The sequence below is a fragment of the Podarcis filfolensis genome (genome assembly GCF_964270895.1).
Source record: "Podarcis filfolensis genome assembly, chromosome: 8".
Taxonomy (NCBI): Eukaryota; Metazoa; Chordata; class Lepidosauria; order Squamata; family Lacertidae; genus Podarcis; species Podarcis filfolensis.
Genome location: NC_139611.1, coordinates 69,222,925 through 69,236,143, shown reverse-complemented (window position 1 = coordinate 69,236,143; position 13,219 = coordinate 69,222,925). Strand labels below are relative to the sequence as shown.

Sequence of the window (13,219 nt, the reverse complement as noted above, 5' to 3'; positions counted from 1 at the left end):
ATGAATTTGGAGGTGCATTTCCCTTGTTCAAATCCTGCATCCTTTTTTTTGTAGACCACACTAATTCTTTTTGCCCAAACCTCAGCCAGTGGGGACAAATGCAGTTCATTATACCTTGCCTGCGGTTCTACTGTGATTATTCATTAAAGCTTCATATTTGGCACCTATTAACTAAAGATGTTCCATTATATTTAGTAAAATCATGACAGTCCTAGGGCTGTCAACTGATGGAAGATTTGTTTGATTGACTGTCACCCAAATTAATGATTAAATAATTATAATGGGATGTCAAGATGTTTGGGCTGTAATCCAGAAGGGATATGCGTATGCACACCAAAAGTAACCCCGGGAGAAAGAGCTGGCTGGGCAGGGACAAAAGGGTGCAGCAGAAAGGAGAAGATAGGAAAGGCTTTTCAAAGAGGACTGCAGGTAAAAACAAAGAGGCAACCTGAACACTTGGTTCTCACTGCTGAATAAAAAGGCTAATAGAAAGGACAACAATATTACCCTCTCCTCTCTCCACTTGCATCCACACACTTCCTGGAGACTACATCCCAGTGGGGCTGAACTTGAATGCCCCCTCCTCTGCTGCCCTGTTTGCAGGAGATAAACCAGAGGTGGTGAACCTGCAGCCCTCCATGTGTTTCTGAACTCCAACTCCCATGATGCTTGACTACTGGCTATGATAGCTGGGGCTGATGGGAGCTGGAGTCCAACAATGTCCAGAGGTTCTGGACCCCTGTTATTTTTGTTGCTGCTGCTTCTTCTTCTTCTTCTTCTTCTTCTTCTTCTTCTTCTTCTTCTTCTTCTTCTTCTAAAAAAAGGATGGCCAAAATGTCCACACTGATTTGCTTTGTAAAATATTGTGTTATTCCTTTTTTCGTCTTCACTCTGAGTTGGCTTTAGAGGTCACAGTGTCGCCAGATCCCATTGGCTACATGCTGTCTATTTGGAGTCAGGTTAGAGTGAGAGCAATCTAGTAAATTATGTTAAAGGAAGGAAGGTTCAAGTTAGTTTAGGATTTTCCCGGGTGTTACTGGGATTCAAAGGCGGAAGGTTTGTCCTTAGGCAAGTAAACTGAAAAATTGTGGGGTTTGGGGTGTTTGTCTTAAAAAAAGCCCAGCAACGTTTGGGTTTTCCTTAAAGAAAGCCACAACTGATTGATTAATTTATCCCTACACTATTGAACTTTATTTATTTACTGCATCCACATACCTTGCATGAACTCGGCTAATGAAAACAAACTTTGCTAAACTAGAGCTACTACAGAGGTTTAAAGTCTTTCCATTGGCAGCATATGATGCAGGATGTATCTAGATTATTTTTGTGTTTCTTTGTAACAACAATATGAAGCAACTTAATGTTTGTATTTTGAGCAGGAATATGCTCTGAATAGATGTGTTGTGGGGTGGGTTAGTGATTAACTGCATTCTACTCATTCTACTAGGATCCAGAACAAACTTGTCTGAAGTGTTGCTTGATGCTTTAATATCTGTCTGTCTGCCTATCTATCTTTCTAGAAAAATAGAACCAGAGTTCACCGTGAATTTCTCCCTTGTTCTTTTAGAATGGCAATGGCGCCTACCTGAGATGTGCCAGAGCTGAGCTCCTGTGAGCTCCGGCAGGGATGGGGGGGGGGTGCTGTAAAAGGTAAAGGTACCCCTGACCGTTAGGTCCAGTCATGGACGACTCTGGGGTTGCACGCTCACCTCACTCTATAGGCCGAGGGAGCCGGCGTTTGTCCGCAGACAGCTTCCGGGTCATTTGGCCAGCATGACTAAGCCGCTTCTGGTGAACCAGAGCAGCACATGGAAACGCCATTTACCTTCCCGCTGGAGCAGTACCTGTTTATCTACTTGCACTTGACGTTCTTTCGAACTGCTAGGTGGGCAGGAGCTGGGACTGAACAATGGGAGTTCACCCCGTTGCAGGGATTCGAACCGCTGACCTTCCAATCAGCAAGCCCTAGGCTCTGCGGTTTAGAGCACAGCGCCACCCACATATCTATCTACAATTCCCAGTGGAGAGAACTTTCCTCAGCATAATGTCATTATGGCACAATTTTTATCCGGTTGCATCCAGCTCAGTTATACTCAGAGATGAGCTATCAAAACCTGACTTGGATACAACTCACAGATCTTCTACAACATTTGATTTTGAATCTGCTTCACAAAGTTTAACATTCTGCAACCTTTTCTTCTACATTTCCCCCCCCCCAAAGGCTTTTGGAAGCCTTAAAACTATAATGGTAGGTGAATACTCTGACTCTTTATTAGGCAGCATGAACTTAAAATGTCCTTTATTTGGATTTACAAATAGTTGCATGCTTATTACAAGAAGGTGATGAAGTCTATGCTCTAAGGGCAGCTCAGCTCAAGCCTTCAGTGCAAGCACAGAAATTCACATCAAGTTCCTTTTGCTTTTTCCTGTAAAGTAGGTGTGTATGTGGTACCAGAAGTCAGCCTCTAGCACCTTCTTCTTAACCCACTAGAGCAGGCATGGCCAAACTTGGCCCTCCAGCTGTTTCATAGAATCATAGAGTTGGAAGAGACCACAAGGGCCATCGAGTCCAACCCCCTGCCAAGCAGGAAACACCATCAGAGCACTCCTGACATATGGTTGTCAAGCCTCTGCTTAAAGACCTCCAAAGAAGGAGACTCCACCACACTCCTTGGCAGCAAATTCCACTGTCGAACAGCTCTTACTGTCAGGAAGTTCTTCCTAATGTTTAGGTGGAATCTTCTTTCTTGTAGTTTGGATCCATTGCTCCGTGTCCGCTTCTCTGGAGCAGCAGAAAACAACCTTTCTCCCTCCTCTATGTGACATCCTTTTATATATTTGAACATGGCTATCATGTTCCCATCATCCCTGACCACTGGTCCTGTTAGCTAGGGATGATGGGAGTTGTAATCCCAAAATGGCCAAGTTTCCCAAAATGGCCAAGTTTGGCCATGCCTGCATTAGAGTCATGATTCTGGCCCAGCCCTTGCAAACTGAGCTGTCTTGCTCAAGGGCGCCTCCTAGGCTGCAGTACAAGCCTTGCCACCTGATTAAGCACTCTTGCCATTGGATTGCCTGATAATTTTATTAGGGTACAGTGGTACCTTGGTTCTCAAATTTAATCCATTCCGGAAGTCCGTTCCAAAACTGAAGCATTCCAAAACCAAGGCACTCTTTCCCATAGAAAGTAATGCAAAATGGATTAATCCATTCTAGACTTTTAAAAACAACCACTAAAACAGCAAGTTAACATGAATTTTATGATCTAACAAGACCATTGATCCATAAAATGAAAGCAATAAACAATGTACTGCAGTCACACCATCAATCAGTCAGTAGCTGAACTGGGTTCCACACAGTCACAAAAACAAAAGAGCTGCAAAAACACAAAATAAATAGCAAAAACAGACAGACCTCAGCGTAACACTCAAAATGGAGCATGTTCAGCTTCCGAAAAAAAGTTCGCCAACCAGAACACTTACTTCTGGGTTTGCAGTGTTTGGGTTCCAAGTTGTTTGAGTACCAAGATGTTTGAGAACCAAGGTACCACTGTATTTAGGATCACAAGTAAAACACAAAGATTTAATAATGGGATTTTTCTAGCAGTGGACCACATGATCATTACATAAAAATGTGGAAATAGGTCACCACTAATGAGGAAAGAGTAGTTATTAAAAAGGGGGAGGTACCAAATGGCATAAAATTACAGAACCGATTAAGGCAGACAAGAAAGAGAAAACTTAAAGATAAACAGAAACCCTTTCTTGAATATATAAAATATAAATCTATTGTACATATGGTCAAATATAATAGCTTTTTCTAGATAGCAAAATATTAAATATAATAAAATTATAATGTATTGTATGTATGTATTTTGCTATTTTACGTTGTTTTCACATAAACACACACAAAGTTAAATGAACAAACTTTGTTAAATCTGGAAAAGGAGAATGATGGTTGGAATCATGAGCTTGAACATCTTCATCAGCAACAAGAAGGTCCCTGTGATTCTCAGGGACTTGCTCGACAATCAGAGACTTTCTCAAGGAGTGACTCAAGCTGATTCAGCTTTTGCTGAGCTATAATCTGCAACATACCCATTGATCCTTCCTTCCCACAGACTCCTTCCATCGGGGTGAATCACAGTTTCCATTGCATCAAGGGCTTTAGTGTTGGGAGATGGAATGTCTGCCAAACCTGCCAGACCTCAGGGTTTGTCTGCTCAACATGTATCCAGTTCCTTACAGTCATGGGCCACAGACTACGGTCAAAGACAAAATAGCCCATAAATCCCTGAAATGCCAACCATGCAAGGGCACAGTTATTCCAAGCAACATTTAAGGATAATCTTGATCCTTTAAAGGTCTTGAGCAGCAACCACCTTTTATGGGGTTATTTCCCCCTTCTTGTGGGTCAGGGTTGATGTAGCCTCCAGATGTCGCTGATAGAGCTGGGGAACCTCAAGTGTGGGGCCAAAATACACCCCTCTGGGCCTTCCTATCTCCTTCCACAGCTCCTTCCCAGGCCACACTCCCAGTCTGTGCATTTCACCCTCATGTTTTTACCAGGCAAGAATGTGTGCTTGAACTCTAAAAATGTCTTTTGCTTCCTTGAGTGGAAAACAAAGACAGGTGTCAAAGTGTGCATAGAAACTAGGCTACTGTATGAAAAGTAAAATTCATACTCGTTCCTCTGTCCACTTTTGTATCTGGTCATCACTGCCATGTTGAGTTGCCAGGTCATGAGCATCTTAGACCCTGAGACCCAAGATTGGCTCCTGGTAATGTTGTGAGACCAGGCCCTGGAGATGGAGGTTAATTGGGAGAGGAAAGTGGAAGAGGACAGATCACCCCCAGGTGTCTGTGTTATAAATTGCAGCCAGCTCCTGCTGGGATGAAGCTTGCAAGTTTCATGCACAATCTTCTCTCTCTCTCTCTCTCTCTCTCTCTCTCTCTCTCTCTCTCTCTCTCTGTATCTCACAATTATTAAAGGTACTCTCACCCATCTGAAGATTCAAAGCCTTCTCTTGCTACCAGGAGAAGACCAGGAGACCTCAGGTCAGACCTAGCAACCTGGCAACCCTCCTGCCATGTGGCCCTTGGACAGTTACCTAAAAGGGAATGTGACCTGTTGGCTGGAAAAGGTTAGCCATCCTTGTTGCTGGACTACAAGTCCCATCACCCCCAATCATTGGTCATACTTACTGGGGCTAATAGACCTTGTAGTACAAAATATCTGAAGGGCACCAGTGAGGTGGCAGCGGAAAGCTGAGTTGGGCAATTCCGTTCCATTTCATTTCCATTTCATTTATGGCTTATCTCCAGAATCCTTTCTCAAGGGAAGCCTAAAGTGGCTAGCAGCAAACAGCTAAATTCACGCAAGCATCAAAATAATCAGTGTAACTAAGCATAGCATGAGTTGGGCTAGAAAACAAGCCAAAGCCACATTCATCTCAAAACAATCATACAATAAGAAATCCACAAAATCCCAGTAATCAGGATCCTCCTCCTCCTGGCTATGAGTTCTCCACCCCAAGTCCCAACTCTTGGTTTCATTTGGACAATGAAATTGTGAAAAGGAGGAGGACTTTTAGGCTGCATCTGTATTGTGCATTTAAAATAGTGTCATACCACTTAGGCAACCGTGTTTTATCCCACAATGAACTCTGGGAGCTGCAGTTTGTTAAGCGTTTTGAGAGTTGCTGGCAGACCCCCTAACTGCCTGCTGCCACCACTGGCTGAAGGGTGGGAAGGCAATGCATGTGCTGGTAGTGTGTACCATTGAAATCACCAGGGAGAAAGATGGGGACAAAACTAGAATGAGTTGGCTCTGTCTGTCATTGGCTCTGGGCTCTACTAATTCACAAATTTCTTGCCTTCCACCCCACCAGTCCCGAAGGGCAGCAGCCACTATTGAGATGGACAGTTTCCCTATTGTTCACCTTTCACTGTTAACAAATCAGGGTAGATCTGCACTCCAGATGTGCCACATCTCGCCAGATCTGCCCACATCAAGGGTAGGCAAAAAGGTATGGCAAGCTCCCCATTCACATGTCCAGTGAACGGTGTGTGATCAACGTGTTCCTATTATTATTATTATTATTATTATTATTATTATTATTATTATTATTATATTTTCAATTGATTTTAGACACACAGAAAAAAAAATACATAAGCTGTATAAAGAGAAAAAAAATCTAATTACAACATATAAAATTTGGATTAAAGTTAGCATTCTGGGCTGGCATAAATAATAAACATCTTCGTTAAGGGATCTACTCAGATAAGTGCATCAAATAAGTATCTGAATCATTAAAAAAATGGATTATTGGTAGGCAGAGGTATGTTACTTGAAAAAATGAGATTCAATTTAAGAGCCCTTAGAGGCCAAAGTAAAAATAAATAAATAAATATTTTGGTATGGAATGACTTTGTGATATATGCTATGTTGTGAGTTGGAAGGGGTGGGCCGTATGCCTGAGTCCTTTCTAATTCCTGGATCCAACAATGATTCAATAGGCAGGCAAGTTTCTTGGTACTGTTCTGCTAACTATGTGTCGTTAACAAAGGAAGTGGCTCTAGGGTAGAGAACAAATGGGTGGAGACCAGCGGCGTAGCGTGGGGGGTGCAGGGGGGGCCGGCTGCACCGGGCGCAACATCTGGGGGTTAGGGTTGGGGGCGCAAATCCATGGGTTAGGGGGCGCAAATCCACGGGTTAGGGGGCGCAAATTACTTGCCTTGCCCCGGGTGCTGACAACCCACCCTACGCCACTGGTGGAAACCCCCCACCCAACCTTGACTCTCTGGTTGTTAGAAAGACAAAAGCCAGAGGTCTGTGTATGTTTTACTGAAGCTAGAAGCAGGCTGGGCAGCTGGGAGACAGAGCCATGCCTGATTTCTGGCAGAATCTAAAGCCGCAGCTGTGGGAGAAGCAAGAACTTCTGTGAGCTCCTCCATCATAGGCTCAGGTTGTAGATATGTGGAAATAAAACATCTATCAGAACAGCCTTTCTCAAGCTGTGGGTCCCCAGATGTTGTTGAACTACAACTCCCATCACCTCTAGCTAGCAAGGCCAGAGCTCAGGGATGATGGGAGTTGTAGTCCAACAACATCTGGGGACCCACAGGTTGAGAACCGCTGTATCAGAAGGACACCACCATCTCTGATGTCCCTCATTCCGAGGAATCCAAGCTCTGGGTAAACACCTGGAACCCCAGGAATCTCTCACCACTCAGGGATGGGGTGCAGTGGGGGCACACATGGACAGTCTCAATCTCCATCTTTTAATCAAATTTGGATTATTTGAGTTTTATTAACGTCCATACAACTTTTATAAGCTTCTCAGGTTTGTTACCCTGAAATGGAAAAATAGGAAGAAGAGAATCACTTTGCAGAGGGGTGAGGGGTGAGGGACTACCCCTATTGTTGCTTGTAACAAAGGAACCTCAGTATATAGGACACGGTTCTTTGAGAACCTCTACAATGTTTCTCTCTCCTGGGCCAGGAATCTCTCAGAGGGGCCAAGAAAACAGTAACCTCATCTCTCTCCTGCTCTCTTAATGAGAGGTTGTTGGCAGGGAAGGGTGGCGTAGACGGCCGAGGAGGTGATCTAAGCAAACCTGGGCAGTTTTCCAAACTTACTCTTGCCCAGTGCTTTTTTTTCCAGGGGGGATGCAGGGGGACGCATACCCCTAAACATTTTGTGAATCTAAGTTTGGCCTCATTGAGGGGCAGTATTTCAATCTGAGTGTATGGAAGTGAGAGCTGGACCATAAAGAAGGCTGATCGCCGAAGAATTGATGCTTTTGAATTATGGTGCTGGAGGAGACTCTTGAGAGTCCCATGGACTGCAAAAAGATCAAACCTCTCCATTCTTAAGGAAATCAGCCCTGAGTGCTCACTGGAAGGACAGATCCTGAAGTTGAGGCTACAATACTTTGGCCACCTCATGAGAAGAGAAGACTCCCTGGAAAAGACCCTGAGGCTGGGAAAGATTGAGGGCACAAGGAGAAGGGGACAACAGAGGACGACATGGTTGGACAGTGTTCTCGAAGCCACCAGCATGAGTTTGACCAAACTGCGGGAGGCAGTGGAAGACAGGAGTGCCTGGCGTGCTCTGGTCCATGGGATCACGAAGAGTCAGACATGACTAAATGACTAAACAACAACAAAGGAAAATGAGAGTACCTCTAAACATTCTTTTAGGAAAAATAAAGCACTGCTCCTGCCCTCTGAGGGTGGGTGACTGAGTACAGCAAGAGATTCCCTCTCAGCACCTGGTGTTTCAGGACATAGCACTAACCTGGAAGCACAGATGGCCAAGCCAGGCACCCACAGGACCAAGCAGCTCATAATTATCAGAACATAATGAAGGATTTCATTAAACACCCTCAGGAGGGGAAAAAAAACACTTCAGCAGCAAGAACAGAGGATGGTTGATCTCCTCTCAAATATATTCTCTCCCACCTCTTTGTCTTTAACATCCAAGAGAAATTGGGAAATTGAGGAGAGGTGTGTATGTGTGATGGGGGGGAGTGGGGGTTGTAATCTTCCCTCTGCTGGGATGTTGCTTCCACCTCTTGCAAATACATTGGCAATTACAGTTCTGCAGTCATTCCGAATTCGCCACCTCCAGTGAAGGCTTTCCTTGCAGCCATCGCCGGCTTGCCTCTGTCGCTCACCTGCCTGTCCAAATCCAGGTTTTTGAACAATCCTGCAGAGCACAGCCATTACCAATAGGGTGATTAAATTAGAGGCACCTGCAAGCTGATCCCTGTTAAACCTGAGACTCAAGCTGCAGGTGGCCTGCATTGCAAAGGGATTAGCAGAAATCTGTGTCAAGCAAGATGTGATGGGAGGACAAGTAGCACAGGCTAATGCCCTTGGATACCATTCAATTCGCTTTGCTGCGCACAGCCAAGCAATATGCACAGGAGGTAAGGCTTTCTGGGCAGCGATGGGGCAAGGAGGGAGACTTCAGAAGAGAAGCATTTGCTGACAGCAAAATGAGAAACAAAACAAAATTATCTTCCTTAGGAATAACAACAACAACAATATATTGATGGAATTTCTATCCTGCCTGTCCTCCCCAAGGAACTCAGGGCAGCAAACAGATAATATGAATACGAATATGAATATTAATACTAATAATTTTATTATTTATACCCCGCCCATCTGGCTGGGTTTCCCCAGCCTCTCTGGGCAGCTTACAGCACATAAAAACTTGTAAAACATTAGACATTAAAAATTTCTCAATACAGAGTTGCCTTTAGATGTCTTCTAAAAGTCAGATACAGTGGTACCTTGGGTTACATACACTTCAGGTTACATATGCTTCAGGTTACAGACTCCGCTAACCCAGAAATAGTGCTTCAGGTTAAGAACTTTGCTTCAGGATAAGAACAGAAATTGTGCTCTGGCAGCACAGCAGCAGCAGGAGGCCCCATTAGCTAAAGTGGTGTTTCAGGTTAAGAACAGTTTCAGGTTAAGTAGGGACCTCCGGAACGAATTAAGCACTTAACCTGAGGTACCACTGTAGTTGTTTATTTCCTTGACATCTGATGGGAGGGCATTCTACAGGGTGGGCGCCACTACCGAGAAGGCCTTCTTGGTTCCCTGTAACCTCACTTCTTGCTCTGAGGGAACAGCCAGAAGGCCCTGGGAGCTGGACCTCAGTGTCCGGGCTGAATGATGGTACACACGCACATAAATTAAAACAGCTAAAATATTTTTAAAACCCACCCCAATTACAATTAAACACATCTGAAAGTAGTTAGTGAAAAACACATTTTTCCATCAAGTGATCTCGGGGTTGCCAGGAATAGTACTCTTCAGCCACCAAATGCCTGAGAAAGCAGGAATGTTTTCAAATTCCTTCTGAAAGTTAATAAGGATGGAGGCAAGCACACCACAATAGAGAGGGCGTTCCGCAGCTGGGGAAGCATCACTGAAAAGACCCTGTCACTGGTCAGTGCCAACTGGGCAACCCCTGGACCCAACCAATAAGGTGATAATTATTTGTATTATATATGAGTCATATTTTATTCCGCTTGAAGCATTGACCATAAGCACAAAATTGTAACAGCAAAGAGTTCAAAACAAGCAAGCACACACACCAATGATAAATAAATGAGGACCTGCAAAGAGCCTGGATCAGGCCAGTGGCTCATTTTGCCCAGCATCCTATTTTCATGGTGCCCAGTCAGATAACTATCGGAAGCCGGAAAGCAGGACCTGAGTTCAACAGCATTCTCACTACCTGTGAATGCCAGCAACTGCCTCTGGTGGTGGAAGCAAAACACTGCCATCATGACCTGTAGCTGCTGATAGAATTCAGTGCTATCTCTGACCACATCTGCAGATATTTAAAGCAGTAGCATGCCCTGAAAGTATCCTGCAAAGTGTAGCTTCTGAAGGGTGCTGGAAATTGCCAGGAGACTTCTACTCTTCTTACAGAGCTACGATTGTAAGGTTCCCTGGGAAGAGGGATTGATGGTTCAACCATTCCATGAACTGGGAACTCTATGAGGGGAGACAGGGTCTCCTAACAACTCCCAGCACCCTTAATGAAATTCACTTTCCAGGATGCTTTGTGGGAAGCCAAAATGGTTTAAAATGGCATAATCATAGATTCATGGAATCATAGAATTGTCGAGTTGGAAGTCGCTCTGACTTCCTAGTTTAACCATCTGCGATGCAGGAATCTCAGTGAAAGCATCCATGGCAAATGGGCATTCAACCTCTGCTTAAAAACCTCCAAGGAAGGAGACAGGCAAAGTAGGTGGTGAGCAGTTTCACCTTCTCTCTGTTACTCAATAGCATTTCTCTGTCTTCTCCACACAGAAGACCTGGTATGTGCTTGCTGTTTCTTGTGCTTTGAACATAGCCAAAGAAACCCATTTTAATTATTTTTAACCTCTCCTGCAAGCCTGAACTCATTCCGAGCTTGAGCCCATCTGACACTCACCCTGCAACTGTTGGTTACTCATGTATAAAGGTAAAGTATAAAGGTAAAGGATATCTGACAGTTAAGTCCAGTCACAGACGACTCTGGGGTTGCGGTGCTCATCTCGCTTTACAGGTCAAGGGAGCCGGCCAGTGGCGTAGCGTGGGTTGTCAGCACCCGGGGCAAGGCAAGTAATTTGTGCCCCCTAACCCGTGGATTTGCGCCCCCTAACCCATGGATTTGGCCTAACCCCAGATGTTGCGCCCGGTGCGGCCGGCCCCCCCTGCACGCCCCACGCTACGCCACTGGAGCCGGCGTTTGTCTGCAGAAAGTTTTTCTGGGTCATGTGACCAGCAAGACTAAGCCGCTTCTGGCGCAACGGAACCCTGAAGCCAGAGTGCACAGAAACACTGTTTACCTTTCCGCCGCAGTGGTGCCTATTTATCTACTTGCACTTTTTGGTGTGCTTTCGAACTGCTAGGTTGGCAGGAGCTGGGACCGAGCAACGGGAGCTCACCCCGTCACGGGGATTCGAACCGCCGACCTTCTGATCGGCAAGCCCAAGAGGCTCAGTTGTTTACACCACAGCTCCACCCGCAACCCTACTCATGTATACTCCTTTTTGATTCCCCATTCCTCCCATTTCTTATACATGCCCTTTTGAATTTTCAGTTCATGAAAATTAACCGTGCCCTTCTTAATTTTCAGCTCCTTAGGCAGCCAGACCTGTTTCATTCAGTGCCTCCCACATTTCTTTCTTGTTGGAATTGCCTGCATTTGTGCCTTCAGCATCTTGCATTTAAGAAACTCCTTTCTCTTTGAGTCTTTCTGACCATGGGATCTCACCCAGTAATTCCTCCATCTTTTTGAAATCAGCCTTCTTAAAGTCCAGAGTGCATGTCTGACTACACTTAACTTTCCCTGGTCTCTGTATCATGAAACTCAAGAGGACATGATCACTTCCTTCCAAGGTTACCCATACTTCCACTTGCATTTTCCTGTAATGGCGGTCACTTAACATAAGCAGAGATGGCACCTTGGTTGGGATAAGAATATTCTTACCTGCATCCTGAATTATTTATACATTCAGGCTGTAAGCTACACTTTGATCTGTTTAATCCTGTAATGTTCATGCTCATAAAATTTGTAATTTCCCATGATTTGTGATAATCAGTAGTCTTTAAGAAAATAATCTTTGCTGCAAGCCAGTTGCAGAATCCACTGGCAGTTCCTTTTATGCCTCCATCCACTCTAAAGGGGAGACCCTTGAACCCAGACCGTATCACTGACTCCCAGGAGTCAGAAGACTCTGCAGATTAACAGAATGGCTGCTTGTGTCCGAGACTGAGGGGGCCTGGCATGCGCCACACATGCGTGACATCATGCACCTGGTGTGACATCATGAGCGCTACATGTATCATGTGTGTAATGCCACATCATCGGGAGGAGGCCGGCCATGGAGCCCAGTGTGGCACAGCTTCAAAGGGCAGCAGTTCCTGCTCCCTCGTGCTCAGGAGGAGCTGGCCACTGAAACCATGCCGTCCTCAACTCTGTGCTTGGTGTCTTTTGTCCCCTCAACATGGACTGTGTCTGGCCCCTGTCCAACAGATACTGAGGGGGCCGAAGACACCTCGGCCCCATACAGTTGGCATGCCTGCTTCCTGTCCTTGGGGTCTTGTCTCCGTGGAGGTAGAAAGTATAACAGCAAGCTTGCCTAAGCAGTTAAGTAATGACTTTGGCAAGCTAGTGAAGCACCACAAATAGCAGAACCAAAGAAGTTGTCCTGTGTCATAGAACAAATAGGTGGGCCTTCCTTGCCTTCAGCTAGCTGCTATAAGTGTTTATGTGAGAGCTGGAAGCAGACTGGGAGAGAGAGACATGTCTGTTTCCGAGCACAATTCAAAGTGTTGGTGCTGACCTTTAAAGCCCTAAACGGCCTCGGTCCTGTATACCTGAAGGAGTGTCTCCACCCCCATCGTTCAGCCCGGACACTGAGATCTAGCACCGAGCGACTTCTGGCGGTTCCCTCATTGCAAGAAGTGAGGTTACAGGGAACCAGACAGAGGGCCTTCTCGGTAGTGGCGCCCACCCTGTGGAACGCCCTCCCTTCAGATGTGAAGGAAATAAGCAGCTATCTTCTCTTTAAAAGACATCTGAAGGCAGCCCTGTTTAGGGAAGTTTTTAATATTTAATGCTGTATTGTTTTTAACACTTGACTGGAAGCTGCCCAGAGTGGCTGGGGAAACTCAGCCAGATTGGGGGGGGGTATAAATA

The 13,219-nt window shown here is 45.2% G+C and overlaps 1 long non-coding RNA gene across 1 annotated transcript in view; it reads left to right on the top strand.

Moving 5' to 3' along the window:
* The window catches only part of LOC310769239, a 526,120-nt gene extending 513,127 nt beyond the window's left edge, over positions 1–12,993 (top strand). Inside the window, exon 3 of the long non-coding RNA XR_014551562.1 lies at positions 12,822–12,993. This is a non-coding gene — a long non-coding RNA (uncharacterized lncRNA). The remainder of the gene's footprint in view (positions 1–12,821) is intronic.
* The last annotated feature ends 226 nt before the right edge of the window (positions 12,994–13,219 follow it).